Here is a 16,885-nt window from a genome sequence, read left to right on the forward strand (position 1 = left end):
TCCTTGTGCAGCTCGGCCTCACCGGCCTCACTCTCTCTTCTCCTTCATATATACTAATAGTACGGACGGGCCTGTACGGACGGGCCTGTACGGACGGGCCTGTACGGACGGGCCTGCTCTTCAATGTGTTCACGGCCTAACTGGCCGCTCTCCGGACATGGGTCCGTTCACGGACACGGTACATGGTACCGGACACGGTACATGGTCGCTCACGGACACGGACATGGCCTTACCGGCCTTTACATGGCCTTTCCGGCCTTTCTTCTCTTCTTCCAAGGTTCGGCCTTACCGGCCTCTCCTCTCTCCTCCTTGGTACATTCTAATACAACTAACTAAGTATAAGAGTTTGAGATAGATGTGGAGAGTTTAAAAGCTACTTATACCCATTTTGTCCCAAAACAGGCTAAAACCAAGAAAACATTGCTTAGAAGCTGTAAACAGTTATGTTAGTGTTTATGGGGTTAAAATGTGTCTTAATCCAATGCAACTAACTAATTATAAGAGTTTGAGATGAATGTGGAGAGTTTTAAAAGCCACTTATACCCATTTTATCCCAAAACAGGCTAACACCAAGAAAACATTGCTTAGAAGCTGTAAACAGCTATGTTAGTTTTTATGGGGTTAAAATGTGTCTTAATCCAATGCAACTAACTAATTATAAGAGTTGGAGATAGATGTGGAGAGTTTAAAAGCCACTTATACCCATTTTGTCCCAAAACAGGCTAAAACCAAGAAATCATTGCTTAGAAGCTGTAAAGAGCTATGTTAGTGTTTATGGGGTTAAAATGTGTCTTAATCCAATGCAACTAACTAATTATAAGAGTTTGAGATAGATGTGGAGAGTTTAAAAGCCACTTATTCCCATTTTGTCCCAATAGAGGCTAAAACCAAGAAAACATTGCTTAGTAGCTGTAAACAGCTATGTTAGTGTTTATGGGGTTAAAATGTGTATTAATCCAATGCAACTAACTAAATATAAGAGTTTGAGATAGATGTGGAGAGTTTAAAAGCCACTTATACCCATTTTGTCCCAAAACAGGCTAAAACCAAGAAAACATTGCTTAGAAGCTTTAAACAGCTATGTTAGTGTTTATGGGGTTAAAATGTGTCTTAATCCAATGCAACTAACTAATTTTAAGAGTTTAAGATAGATGTGGAGAGTTTAAAAGCCACTTATACCCTTTTTGTCCCAAAATAGGCTAAAACCAAGAAAACATTGCTTAGAAGCTGTAAACAGCTATGTTAGTGTTTATGGGGATAAAATGTGTCTTAATCCAATGCAAGTAACTAATTATAAGAGTTTGAGATAGATGTGGAGAGTTTAAAAGCCACTTATACCCATTTTGTCCCAAAACAGGCTAAAAGCAATAAAACATTGCTTAGACGCTGTAAACAGCTATGTTAGTGTTTATGGGGTTAAAATGTGTCTTAATCCAATGCAACTAACTAATTATAAGAGTTTGAGATAGATGTGGAGAGTTTAAAAGCCACTTATACCCATTTTGTCCCAGAACAGGCTAAAACCAAGAAGACATTGCTTAGAAGCTGTAAACAGCTATGTTAGTGTTTATGGGGTTAAAATGTGTCTTAATCCAATGCAAGTAACTAATTATAAGAGTTTGAGATAGATGTGGAGAGTTTAAAAGCCACTTATACCCATTTTGTCCCAAAACAGGCTAAAACCAAGAAATCATTGCTTAGAAGCTTTAAACAGCTATGTTAGTGTTTATGGGGTTAAAATGTGTCTTAATCCAATGCAACTAACTAATTATAAGAGTTTGAGATAGATGTGGAGAGTTTAAAAGCTACTTATACCCATTTTGTCCCAAAACAGGCTAAAACCAAGAAAACATTGCTTAGAAGCTGTAAACAGTTATGTTAGTGTTTATGGGGTTAAAATGTGTCTTAATCCAATGCAACTAACTAATTATAAGAGTTTGAGATGAATGTGGAGAGTTTTAAAAGCCACTTATACCCATTTTATCCCAAAACAGGCTAACACCAAGAAAACATTGCTTAGAAGCTGTAAACAGCTATGTTAGTTTTTATGGGGTTAAAATGTGTCTTAATCCAATGCAACTAACTAATTATAAGAGTTTGAGATAGATGTGGAGAGTTTAAAAGCCACTTATACCCATTTTGTCCCAAAACAGGCTAAAACCAAGAAATCATTGCTTAGAAGCTGTAAAGAGCTATGTTAGTGTTTATGGGGTTAAAATGTGTCTTAATCCAATGCAACTAACTAATTATAAGAGTTTGAGATAGATGTGGAGAGTTTAGAAGCCACTTATTCCCATTTTGTCCCAATAGAGGCTAAAACCAAGAAAACATTGCTTAGTAGCTGTAAACAGCTATGTTAGTGTTTATGGGATTAAAATGTGTATTAATTCAATGCAACTAACTAAATATAAGAGTTTGAGATAGATGTGGAGAGTTTAAAAGCCACTTATACCCATTTTGTCCCAAAACAGGCTAAAACCAAGAAAACATTGCTTAGAAGCTTTAAACAGCTATGTTAGTGTTTATGGGGTTAAAATGTGTCTTAATCCAATGCAACTAACTAATTTTAAGAGTTTAAGATAGATGTGGAGAGTTTAAAAGCCACTTATACCCTTTTTGTCCCAAAATAGGCTAAAACCAAGAAAACATTGCTTAGAAGCTGTAAACAGCTATGTTAGTGTTTATGGGGATAAAATGTGTCTTAATCCAATGCAAGTAACTAATTATAAGAGTTTGAGATAGATGTGGAGAGTTTAAAAGCCACTTATACCCATTTTGTCCCAAAACAGGCTAAAAGCAATAAAACATTGCTTAGACGCTGTAAAAAGCTATGTTAGTGTTTATGGGGTTAAAATGTGTCTTAATCCAATGCAAGTAACTAATTATAAGAGTTTGAGATAGATGTGGAGAGTTTAAAAGCCACTTATACCCATTTTGTCCCAAAACAGGCTAAAAGCAATAAAACATTGCTTAGAAGCTGTAAACAGCTATGTTAGTGTTTATGGGGTTAAAATGTGTCTTAATCCAATGCAACTAACTAATTATAAGAGTTTGAGATAGATGTGGAGAGTTTAAAAGCCACTTATACCCATTTTGTCCCAAAACAGGCTAAAACCAAGAAAACATTGCTTAGAAGCTTTAAACAGCTATGTTAGTGTTTATGGGGTTAAAATGTGTCTTAATCCAATGCAACTAACTAATTTTAAGAGTTTAAGATAGATGTGGAGAGTTTAAAAGCCACTTATACCCTTTTTGTCCCAAAATAGGCTAAAACCAAGAAAACATTGCTTAGAAGCTGTAAACAGCTATGTTAGTGTTTATGGGGATAAAATGTGTCTTAATCCAATGCAAGTAACTAATTATAAGAGTTTGAGATAGATGTGGAGAGTTTAAAAGCCACTTATACCCATTTTGTCCCAAAACAGGCTAAAACCAAGAAAACAGTGCTTAGAAGCTGTAAACAGCTATGTTAGTGTTTATGTGGTTAAAATGTGTCTTAATCCAATGCAACTAACTAATGATAAGTGTTTGAGATAGTTTGAGATAGATGTGGAGAGTTTCAAACCCACTTATACCCATTTTGTTGGGATTTATGAGACAAAGCTCACAAGAGAGGGTAGACAAACACTTGGTGAATGAATCCCCCTTTACCCACAACAAACTAACTCATTCTCAAGGGGGAGGAGAGAACATCAACTTGTGATGAACTCCCCATAAACAAGGCTTAGTAAAGCAATAAATAAGAAGAATTTAGGTGGGATTTGATAAGAGAATAGGCTGCCTTAAGGGCAGCCCCTAACCGCTAATCCTACACCACTCTACATTGCTCATATGGACAAGAACACAAGGTAGAGAGGGAATCGGTTTCTCTTATTCAATAATAATGTTGTGATAGATTACATATGAGAGATTACACATTAATATAGGAGAACAAGGTCTTGTGACCGTTAGAGAGAAGAAGAAGGTGATAGGGACGTTCCCACTTGCTTCACCATGTGACTCGATTTCTCCTTGTGCTTCCTAACGGTTGGATTAGAAGCTTAGAGAAGCTTCTTGATCACAAGATGGGCCTCGTGTTCCTTCTTTATAACTCACACTCGGCCTTATTTCTCCCTTGTACGGACGGCCTCATTGTTTCCTTGTACGGACGGCCCACATGACTTTCTTGCCATAGTTGTTCCAATGGCCTCCTAGTTGTACCAACACTCCTCTTCTTGTTCTCACGGCCTTACTGGCCTTTCTTATTGTGCTCACGGCCTTACTGGCCGCTCTCACACCACTCATGGCCTTACCGGCCACACTTCTTGTACTAGCAGCCTTACCGGCCACTCTCTTCTTCCTTGTGCAGCTCGGCCTCACCGGCCTCACTCTCTTTTCTCCTCCTCATATACACTAATACTCCCCCGCACGCTTGATCTGCAGGGCACCATGGGGACCAAAGATCAAGGGTGGACTCGTGTCGACTACCTCATTAAAAACCTTAACAAAGAAAACCACTTGGGAAAAACTTTGTTAAGTAAAAAGAGTGTAGTTTCCACGGTCCTTGATGTCCCATTGATCTTGGTTGATCATTGTTGCGGTTTGAATTCTCCTCTTGAGACCGCTTCTTCATTGTTGCGGTTTGAAAAAACCACTTGATCATTGTTGCGGTTTGAATTCTCCTCTTGAGACCGCTTCTTCTAAGTCGCGTCAGAATGGTATACGTCCACTGAATCGGACATAACTCTCGAACGGCTGCTCGGATTGGTATGATTCCACTTCCACTGGCAAGATGACTCTGTGGTCTCGAACTTTGATGAAGAACGCGGAAGCTGAATCTCAGTGGAAGGGTTTCGTCCGAGTCGTTCTTTGAGACGCTTCCTTGAAGAACATGATTTTGAACTTTGGTACACCAACGACTTTGAAAGTCTTGTGCACCTCCAAACTTCGACACTCATCAAACGTGGGATTGATTCAGCACTTCACACCAGTTTTCCTTTCTCCCCTTGCTTATCTACCATAGACCATTCCCTTGAACAACTTCTTGAGTTCGCCGGCCGGACTCCCTCTTGGTGTTGCCTTGAGCTTTGACTTGGTTAGATTCGCCTAAGAGAGCATCACTTCTGGTTGCGAATGGTTCTAGCTCCCCCGTAAGCTTCTAGTGCCTCCATTTGGCTGTTGACACCACCACACATACTTTGGAGCTGATTCATCGCCTTCCACCAACTCGATGGCCATCGGTTCTAACTTCCAAGCATTGTAATGCGCCAACCACTTCACCATCTTTAAATCAGGAACCTGTTTGAGATCAAGACAGATTCTAAACAAGAGATGGTGAGAGATTAGAGAATAGAGAATATTACAGAAAAATAAAATAGAATTTATAGAATAAGTAACCAAGAATTAGAGAATTAAAAGAGGATAAGTGGAAGTATAAGAGAATGGCGAGTAGAATAGAGAATTTGCTCAAGAGTTCTTATGGACAGAGCATACTCTGTTTTCTTGAGTTGAGAGAAGCTTTAGGCAGCCTTGAACAGCCCAGAACTTTAGGGAGTAACACACCATGGTGTTTGTTTACTCGAGTACTTGGGCGTTTTAGTGGCTGGAGCTTCTACGGACCATGGGGTTTTGAGACTCCCACGGTTTAACAACAAGGCTCATGGTAGAATCACCTAAACAGAGTGTTCTCCAAGAGCTTAAGGCTATAGATCCACGAAGATAACATATAGAAGATGTTTCTCGTGTTCACAAGCAAAGAAGAAACAAAAGAAAGCCTTTGGAACAACCTATTGTCCAACGGTTAAAAGAATGCATCTTGGACCAACTTGAATCTATTTGACCAAGCGGGCCATACATGCTAAAAACAAGAACTCTCTCTTCCTCAAGCTCGAATCTGGACACACCACGGCCAGAAACAAAGCTTTCTCAACCTTGAGAAGAAGAAGTAGCGATTTAGCAACTAAACCTTTAAAGGAAAATTAACTTAAAGCAAAATTAAACCTTTAAAGGAAAATTAACTAAATCCTAAGAGAATCCTAAGAAAATCCTAAGAATTTCGTGGCTCATACAAGCACACAAGAACCGTGAATCCTCACCATGAACAACATAGTTTGCTCAATGGTTCATCACTTCCCCATTTAAACAAGGCTATTACCAAATCGGTAAAGCTTAAGAATGGGGTTTACAAATCGATTTCTTTCACACACTTGGCCTACGAATTCTATCAAGACCCAAGACCAAGCTTTCTCAACAATGAGCTGCTAGAGAATCGATTTAACAATAAAAGCAAAATTAAAGCTTTAAAGAACTAAGCTAAGCGAATTAACACTTAAGCGAAATTTAAAAGCTTTAACTAAGCGAATCCTAAGATGAATTGAATTGAGAACGAGTTTGAATCACCAAGAACAGAGCCTGCTCTGATACCATGTTGGGATTTATGAGACAAAGCTCACAAGAGAGGGTAGACAAACACTCGGTGAATGAATCCCCCTTTACCCACAACAAACTAACTCGATCTCAAGGGGGAGGAGAGAACATCAACTTGTGATGAACTCCCCATAATCTAGGCTTAGTAAAGCAATAAATAAGAAGAGTTTAGGTGGGATTTGAGAAGAGAATAGGCTGCCTTAAGGGCAGCCCCTAACCGCTAATCCTAAACTCTCTACATTGGAAATAAGAACAAGAACACAAGGTGTAGAGAGGGAATCGGATCTCTTCTATTCAATAATAATGTTGTGATACATATGAGAGATTACACATTAATATAGGAGAACAAGGTCTTGTGACCGTTAGAGAGAAGAAGAAGGTGATAGGGACGTTCCCACTTGCTTCGCCATGTGACTCGATTTCTCCTTGTGCTTCCTAACGGTTGGATTAGAAGCTTAGAGAAGCTTCTTGATCACAAGATGGGCCTCGTGTTCCTTCTTTATAACTCACACTCGGCCTTATTTCTCCCTTGTACGGACGGCCTCATTGTTTCCTTGTACGGACGGCCCACATGACTTTCTTGCCATAGTTGTTCCAATGGCCTCCTAGTTGTACCAACACTCCTCTTCTTGTTCTCACGGCCTTACTGGCCTTTCTTATTGTGCTCACGGCCTTACTGGCCGCTCTCACACCACTCATGGCCTTACCGGCCACACTTCTTGTACTAGCAGCCTTACCGGCCACTCTCTTCTTCCTTGTGCAGCTCGGCCTCACCGGCCTCACTCTCTTTTCTCCTCCTCATATACACTAATACATTTTGTCCCAAAACAGGCTAAAACCAAGAAAACAGTGCTTAGAAGCTGTAAACAGATATGTTAGTGTTTATGTGGTTAAAATGTGTCTTAATCCAATGCAACTAACTAATTATAAGAGTTTGAGATAGGTGTGGAAAGTTTAAAAGCCACTTATACCCATTTTGTCCCAAAACAGGCTAAAACCAAGAAAACATTGCTTAGAAGCTGTAAACAGCTATGTTAGTGTTTCTGGGGTTAAAATGTGTCTTAATCCAATGCAACTAACTAATTATAAGAGTTTGAGATAGATGTGGAGAGTTTAAAAGCCACGTATACCCATTTTGTCCCAAAACAAACTAACAGCAAGAAAAAATTGCTTAGTAGCTGTAAACAGCTATGTTTGTGTTTATGGGGTTAAAATGTGTCTTAATCCAATGCAACTAACTAAGTATAAGAGTTTGAGATAGATGTGGAGAGTTTAAAAGCCACTTATACCCATTTTGTCCCAAAACAGGCTAAAACCAAGAAAATATTGCTTAGAAGCTGTAAACAGTTATGTTAGTGTTTATGGGGTTAAAATGTGTCTTAATCCAATGCAACTAACTAATTATAAGAGTTTGAGATGAATGTGGAGAGTTTTAAAAGCCACTTATACCCATTTTATCCCAAAACAGGCTAACACCAAGAAAACATTGCTTAGAAGCTGTAAACAGCTATGTTAGTTTTTATGGGGTTAAAATGTGTCTTAATCCAATGCAACTAACTAATTATAAGAGTTTGAGATAGATGTGGAGAGTTTAAAAGCCACTTATACCCATTTTGTCCCAAAACAGGCTAAAACCAAGAAATCATTGCTTAGAACCTGTAAAGAGCTATGTTAGTGTTTATGGGGTTAAAATGTGTCTTAATCCAATGCAACTAACTAATTATAAGAGTTTGAGATAGATGTGGAGAGTTTAAAAGCCACTTATTCCCATTTTGTCCCAATAGAGGCTAAAACCAAGAAAACATTGCTTAGAAGCTTTAAACAGCTATGTTAGTGTTTATGGGGTTAAAATGTGTCTTAATCCAATGCAACTAACTAATTTTAAGAGTTTAAGATAGATGTGGAGAGTTTAAAAGCCACTTATACCCTTTTTGTCCCAAAATAGGCTAAAACCAAGAAAACATTGCTTAGAAGCTGTAAACAGCTATGTTAGTGTTTATGGGGTTAAAATGTGTCTTAATCCAATGCAACTAACTAATTATAAGAGTTTGAGATAGATGTGGAGAGTTTAAAAGCCACTTATACCCATTTTGTCCCAAAACAGGCTAAAACCAAGAAATCATTGCTTAGAAGCTGTAAAGAGCTATGTTAGTGCTTATGGGGTTAAAATGTGTCTTAATCCAATGCAACTAACTAATTATAAGAGTTTGAGATAGATGTGGAGAGTTTAAAAGCCATTTATACCCATTTTGTCCCAAAACAGGCTAAAACCAAGAAAACATTGCTTAGAAGCTGTAAACAGCTATGTTAGTGTTTCTGGGGTTAAAATGTGTCTTAATCAAATGCAACTAACTAATTATAAGAGTTTGAGATAGATGTGGAGAGTTTAAAAGCCACTTATACCCATTTTGTCCCAAAACAGGCTAAGACCAAGAAAACATTGCTTAGTAGCTGTAAACAGCTATGTTAGTGTTTATGGGGATAAAATGTGTCTTAATCTAATGCAACTAACTAAGTATAAGAGTTTGAGATGAATGTGGAGAGTTTAAAAACCACTTATACCCATTTTATCCCAAAACAGGCTAACACAAAGAAAAAATTGCTTAGAAGCTGTAAACAGCTATGTTAGTGTTTATGGGGTTAAAATGTGTCTTAATCCAATGCAACTAACTAATTATAAGAGTTTAAGATAGATGTGGAGAGTTTAAAAGCCACTTATACCCTTTTTGTCCCAAAACAGGCTAAAACCAAGAAAACATTGCTTAGAAGCTGTAAACAGCTATGTTAGTGTTTATGGGGTTAAAATGTATCTTAATCCAATGCAACTAACTAATTATAAGAGTTTGAGATAGATGTGGAGAGTTTAAAAGCCACTTATACCCATTTTGTCCCAAAACAGGCTAAAACCAAGAAATCATTGCTTAGAAGCTGTAAACAGCTATGTTAGTGTTTATGGGGTTAAAATGTGTCTTAATCCAATGCAACTAACTAATTACAAGAGTTTGAGATAGATGTGGAGAGTTTAAAAGTCACTTATTCCCATTTTGTCCCAATAGAGGCTAAAACCAAGAAAACATTGCTTAGTAGCTGTAAACAGCTATGTTAGTGTTTATGGGGTTAAAATGTGTATTAATCCAATGCAACTAACTAAATATAAGAGTTTGAGATAGATGTGGAGAGTTTAAAAGCCACTTATACCCATTTTGTCCCAAAACAGGCTAAAACCAAGAAAACATTGCTTAGAAGCTGTAAACAGCTATGTTAGTGTTTATGGGGGTAAAATGTGTCTTAATCGAATGCAACTAACTAATTATAAGAGTTTAAGATAGATGTGGAGAGTTTAAAAGCCACTTATACCCTTTTTGTCCCAAAATAGGCTAAAACCCAGAAAACATTGCTTAGAAGCTGTAAACAGCTAGGTTAGTGTTTCTGGGGTTAAAATGTGTCTTAATCCAATGCAACTATCTAATTATAAGAGTTTGAGATAGATGTGGAGAGTTTAAAAGCCACTTATATCCATTTTGTCCCAAAACAAGCTAACAGCAAGAAAACATTGCTTAGTAGCTGTAAATAGCTATGTTTGTGTTTATGGGGTTAAAATGTGTCTTAATCCAATGCAACTAACTAAGTATAAGAGTTTGAGATAGATGTGGAGAGTTTAAAAGCCACTTATACCCATTTTGCACCAAAACAGGCTAAAACCAAGAAAACATTGCTTAGAAGCTGTAAACAGCTATGTTAGTGTTTTTGGGGTTAAAATGTGTCTTAATCCAATGCAACTATCTAATTATAAGAGTTTGAGGTAGATGTGGAGAGTTTAAAAGCCACTTGTACCCATTTTGTCCCAAAACAGGCTAACAGCAAGAAAACATTGCTTAGTAGCTGTAAACAGCTATGTTTGTGTTTATGGGGTTAAAATGTGTCTTAATCCAATGCAACTAACTAAGTATAAGAGTTTGAGATAGATGTGGAGAGTTTAAAAGCCACTTATACCCATTTTGTCCCAAAACAGGCTAAAACCAAGAAAACAGTGCTTAGAAGCTGTAAACAGCTATGTTAGTGTTTATGTGGTTAAAATGTGTCTTAATCCAATGCAACTAACTAATTATAAGAGTTTGAGATAGATGTGGAGAGTTTAAAAGCCACTTATACCCATTTTGCACCAAAACAGGCTAAAAGCAAGAAAACATTGCTTAGAAGCTGTAAACAGCTATGTTAGTGTTTTTGGGGTTAAAATGTGTCTTAATCCAATGGAACTATCTAATTATAAGAGTTTGAGGTAGATGTGGAGAGTTTAAAAGCCACTTGTACCCATTTTGTCCCAAAACAGGCTAACAGCAAGAAAACATTGCTTAGTAGCTGTAAACAGCTATGTTTGTGTTTATGGGGTTAAAATGTGTCTTAATCCAATGCAACTAACTAAGTATAAGAGTTTGAGATAGATGTGGAGAGTTTAAAAGCCACTTATACCCATTTTGTCCCAAAACAGGCTAAAACCAAGAAAACAGTGCTTAGAAGCTGTAAACAGCTATGTTAGTGTTTATGTGGTTAAAATGTGTCTTAATCCAATGCAACTAACTAATTATAAGAGTTTGAGATAGATGTGGAGAGTTTAAAAGCCACTTATACCCATTTTGTCCCAAAACAGGCTAAAACCAAGAAAACATTGCTTAGAAGCTGTAAACAGCTATGTTAGTGTTTCTGGGGTTAAAATGTGTCTTAATCCAATGCAACTAACTAATTATAAGAGTTTGAGATAGATGTGGAGAGTTTAAAAGCCACTGATACCCATTTTGTCCCAAAACAAACTAACAGCAAGAAAAAATTGCTTAGTAGCTGTAAACAGCTATGTTTGTGTTTATGGGGTTAAAATGTGTCTTAATCCAATGCAACTAACTAATTATAAGACATTGAGATAGATGTGGAGAGTTTAAAACCCACTTGTACCCATTTTGTCCCAAAACAGGCTAAAACCAAGAAGACATTGCTTAGAAGCTGTAAACAGTTATGTTAGTGTTTATGGGGTTAAAATGTGTCTTAATCCAATGCAACTAACTAATTTTAAGAGTTTAAGATAGATGTGGAGAGTTTAAAAGCCACTTATACCCTTTTTGTCCCAAAATAGGCTAAAACCAAGAAAACATTGCTTAGAAGCTGTAAACAGCTATGTTAGTGTTTATGGGGTTAAAATGTGTCTTAATCCAATGCAACTAACTAATTATAAGAGTTTGAGATAGATGTGGAGAGTTTAAAAGCCACTTATACCCATTTTGTCCCAAAACAGGCTAAAACCAAGAAAACATTGCTTAGAAGCTGTAAACAGCTATGTTAGTGTTTCTGGGGTTAAAATGTGTCTTAATCCAATGCAACTAACTAATTATAAGAGTTTGAGATAGATGTGGAGAGTTTAAAAGCCACTTATACCCATTTTGTCCCAAAACAAACTAACAGCAAGAAAAAATTGCTTAGTAGCTGTAAACAGCTATGTTTGTGTTTATGGGGTTAAAATGTGTCTTAATCCAATGCAACTAACTAAGTATAAGAGTTTGAGATAGATGTGGAGAGTTTAAAAGCCACTTATACCCATTTTGTCCCAAAACAGGCTAAAACCAAGAAAACATTGCTTAGAAGCTGTAAACAGTTATGTTAGTGTTTATGGGGTTAAAATGTGTCTTAATCCAATGCAACTAACTAATTATAAGAGTTTGAGATAGATGTGGAGAGTTTAAAAGCCACTTATACCCATTTTGTCCCAAAACAGGCTAAAACCAAGAAAACATTGCTTAGAAGCTGTAAACAGCTATGTTAGTGTTTATGGGGTTAAAATGTGTTTTAATCCAATGCAACTAACTAATTTTAAGAGTTTAAGATAGATGTGGAGAGTTTAAAAGCCACTTATACCCTTTTTGTCCCAAATAGGCTAAAACCAAGAAAACATTGCTTAGAAGCTGTAAACAGCTATGTTAGTGTTTATGGGGTTAAAATGTGTCTTAATCCAATGCAACTAACTAAATATAAGAGTTTGAGATAGATGTGGAGAGTTTAAAAGCCACTTATACCCATTTTGTCCCAAAACAGGCTAAAACCAAGAAATCATTGCTTAGAAGCTGTAAAGAGCTATGTTAGTGTTTATGGGGTTAAAATGTGTCTTAATCCAATGCAACTAACTAATTATAAGAGTTTGAGATAGATGTGGAGAGTTTAAAAGCCACTTATACCCATTTTGTCCCAAAACAGGCTAAAACCAAGAAAACATTGCTTAGAAGCTGTAAACAGCTATGTTAGTGTTTCTGGGGTTAAAATGTGTCTTAATCAAATGCAATTAACTAATTATAAGAGTTTGAGATAGATGTGGAGAGTTTAAAAGCCACTTATACCCATTTTGTCCCAAAACAGGCTAACACCAAGAAAACATTGCTTAGTAGCTGTAAACAGCTATGTTAGTGTTTATGGGGATAAAATGTGTCTTAATCTAATGCAACTAACTAAGTATAAGAGTTTGAGATGAATGTGGAGAGTTTAAAAACCACTTATACCCATTTTATCCCAAAACAGGCTAACACAAAGAAAACATTGCTTAGAAGCTGTAAACAGCTATGTTAGTGTTTATGGGGTTAAAATGTGTCTTAATCCAATGCAACTAACTAATTATAAGAGTTTAAGATAGATGTGGAGAGTTTAAAAGCCACTTATACCCTTTTTGTCCCAAAACAGGCTAAAACCAAGAAAACATTGCTTAGAAGCTGTAAACAGCTATGTTAGTGTTTATGGGGTTAAAATGTGTCTTAATCCAATGCAACTAACTAATTATAAGAGTTTGAGATAGATGTGGAGAGTTTAAAAGCCACTTATACCCATTTTGTCCCAAAACAGGCTAAAACCAAGAAAACATTGCTTAGAAGCTGTAAACAGCTATGTTAGTGTTTATGGGGTTAAAATGTGTCTTAATCCAATGCAACTAACTAATTTTAAGAGTTTAAGATAGATGTGGAGAGTTTAAAAGCCACTTATACCCATTTTGTCCCAAAACAGGCTAAAACCAAGAAAACATTGCTTAGAAGCTGTAAACAGCTATGTTAGTGTTTATGGGGTTAAAATGTGTCTTAATCCAATGCAACTAACTAATTATAAGAGTTTGAGATAGATGTGGAGAGTTTAAAAGCCACTTATACCCATTTTGTCCCAAAACAGGCTAAAACCAAGAAATCATTGCTTAGAAGCTGTAAACAGCTATGTTAGTGTTTATGGGGTTAAAATGTGTCTTAATCCAATGTAACTAACTAATTACAAGAGTTTGAGATAGATGTGGAGAGTTTAAAAGTCACTTATTCCCATTTTGTCCCAATAGAGGCTAAAACCAAGAAAACATTGCTTAGTAGCTGTAAACAGCTATGTTAGTGTTTATGGGGTTAAAATGTGTATTAATCCAATGCAACTAACTAAATATAAGAGTTTGAGATAGATGTGGAGAGTTTAAAAGCCACTTATACCCATTTTGTCCCAAAACAGGCTAAAACCAAGAAAACATTGCTTAGAAGCTGTAAACAGCTATGTTAGTGTTTATGGGGGTAAAATGTGTCTTAATCCAATGCAACTAACTAATTATAAGAGTTTAAGATAGATGTGGAGAGTTTAAAAGCCACTTATACCCTTTTTGTCCCAAAATAGGCTAAAACCCAGAAAACATTGCTTAGAAGCTGTAAACAGCTAGGTTAGTGTTTCTGGGGTTAAAATGTGTCTTAATCCAATGCAACTATCTAATTATAAGAGTTTGAGTGATATGTCTATACTTTGTCTCTCCTTAGCCTATTTTTATCATGCATTTAGCTAGGATAACTCATTGGTTTGCATCATTTTTTAGTTCTTTCTATACACTTTGCACGTCTAGGTAGCTCTTGCATCATCCTTGCATACATTGTGCATCTTGGAGTATTTCAGGTATTTAGGAAACATTGGAAGCCGTTCTCGTCCGAGCCATGGTCACCATCTGCATTTCGTCCGAGCCATGGTCACCATCTCCGTTTTGTCCGAGCCATTGTCACCATCTTCATTCTCGTCCGAGCCATGGTCACCATCTTCGTTTCGTCCGAGCCATGGTCACCATCTTCATTCTCGTCCGAGCCATGGTCACCATCTTCATTCTCGTCCGAGCCATGGTCACCATCTTCGTTTCGTCCAAGCCATGGTCACCATCTTCATTCTCGTCCGAGCCATGGTCACCATCTCCGTCTCGTCCGAGCCATTGTCACCATCTCCGTTCCGTCCGAGCTATCCGTCCAAGCCATGCTCCTCAGCCTTCCATCCGAGCTATGATGACATTGGATTCCATTCGACGCACATGGACTTGATCGCACATGTCGGGAAGAAAGACGTTTGGTTTCACATGCTTCAGGAGATTACCGAACCGACGCTTTACCTTGTCGTTTTAAGTTTTAGGGCTTTCCATGTTGGACTACTATATATACATTTTGTTAAGTCTTTGCAGAGACATCTTATCTTTTAATCTCGTTTTCGTTCCCAGAAGGTTTTTAACCTAGCATCCAAAACACGTTCTCAGACTTGTATTCCGATATCGTTGAGATTTATTGAGATTTTCCATTTGATTCCTTCTACAAAGTTGTTAATCTTATTTTTATCTATCTTATTATGCTTGATTCAATGATTTCTGTGTTTGCATCCTTGACTATGATTTTCGGATCTGAGTAGTGTGGTAGTTCCTGAGGATGGGATAGATTAGGTGGAGGATCTTAGGATGTAGAGTGTTTAAGCTTTGATTGTAAAATTCCCTTCTGGACTAGAGTTAGAATTACTTGTTTCTCTCTGATCAATTGGAACTAGGTTCGAGACATTTCCGCACCCAAAAGGTGTTTGATGAAATGTCTGACCAACTAGTGCCAGAGACTTACGTTCCTAGCCTAAGAGATTAGTTGTCTAGGATGTTTGTTGACACGAATGAACTTGTCTGTCATGCCTGCTCGACCACGTTTCTCTAGCGAGAGCTAGGTATGGAAGTGGTTGCGTCTGAGTAGCTTTTGCCAAGAGATTGGATTAGCTAAGTTGTGATGTTCATTGTTTAGGGATACTTTGCTTATGGTATGTTAAACACTCCTTAGACTAGGATACTCCACCGACATCAATTACCCCATCCTTAGGACTTCTTTCTTTCTGATTTTTATTACATTCCTGGAACTGTTTCGTTTGTTCATGCTTAGAATCTTTTACGTTTTTATTCACTTTCGCTTCTCGTCATGCATTCTTGTTTCTAGTTCTGTGACTCATTTCCGTTTTGCATTTTGATCATTCTAGGACTGTTAGATAAAAACATTCTTCGAATTGGCTTGACTTGTGATAGCTTGATTGCATCTTGAGTGATAGTAAACATTCCCAACTGGATTGACACCTTAAGTACTACAACTACATAAGGTTAATTGAACCTACTAGGAGACATAAAAAAATCTTAGTATCAATTTGGCGCCGTTGCCATTTGGGATTCGTATTGTTACATTTGAGATTTCAAGTTTTGCAAGATTAAGTTCTGTTACACTTATCATTCTGAGTACTGACTTGTTTTGGTTGTTTGCTTGTTTGTTTTGCATCTCAGGAACCTGTTGATTGCAACCTTGCATGCACACCAGATCAAGAGGGCATCAGAATCTCCTTCCTGTGATCGACGAAATCAACCGGTTGCAACGCCCACGACAAGCTCGTCAACCCGTTGAGCATCTCGCACACGTCACTATGGACCAACAGCATGAACCACATCAGGGACCGCGAAACATTGGTGCTGGGGATGCACCGAACACTCACACTCAACGTGCTGGAATCGTCCCTCCCGCCGTGCCGAACAACAACTTCGAGATCAAAAGTGGTCTGATTACCATGATCCAAGGAAACAAGTTTCACGGGTTGCCTATGGAGGATCCACTCGACCACTTGGACGAGTTCGACCGTCTTTGTGGTCTCACCAAGATCAACGGCGTGAGTGAGGATGGTTACAAGTTGCGCCTCTTCCCTTTCTCCCTGGGAGACAAGGCTCATCAATGGGAGAAAAACCTTCCCAAGGGCTCAATCACCACCTGGGATGGCTGCAAGAAGGCATTCTTGGCCAAGTTTTTCTCTAACTCCAGAACGGCACGTCTCAGGAATGAGATTTCCAGCTTCACTCAGAAGAGCTCAGAATCGTTCTGTGAAGCCTGGGAGCGTTTCAAGGGTTACCACAGCCAGTGTCCACACCATGGTTTCAGCAACGAGTCACTGCTGAGCACTCTATACCGTGGTGTACTTCCAAAAATCCGCATGCTGCTTGATACTGCTTCTAACGGTAATTTCTTGAACAAAAACGTTGAGGAAGGATGGCAACTGGTTGAGAATCTCGCTCAGTCTGACGGCAACTACAATGAGGATTATGACCGCACAGTTCGCGGCGACGCTGGGTCTGAGGAGAAGTACAAGAGGGACCTTAAGAATGTCAATGACAAGC

General features: G+C 37.9%; 1 non-coding gene across 1 annotated transcript; it reads right to left on the bottom strand.

Annotated features, from left to right (window-relative positions):
- Positions 1-16,539: 16,539 nt before the first annotated feature.
- Positions 16,540-16,646, bottom strand: LOC147938109 (small nucleolar RNA R71). The gene has a single exon (XR_015567541.1). It is a non-coding gene; the product is annotated as a small nucleolar RNA R71 (small nucleolar RNA).
- Positions 16,647-16,885: the final 239 nt, after the last annotated feature.

The sequence above is a fragment of the Camelina sativa genome, chromosome 9 (genome assembly GCF_030686135.1).
Source record: "Camelina sativa cultivar CO46 ecotype springtype chromosome 9, ASM3068613v1".
NCBI classification, from domain to species: Eukaryota; Viridiplantae; Streptophyta; class Magnoliopsida; order Brassicales; family Brassicaceae; genus Camelina; species Camelina sativa.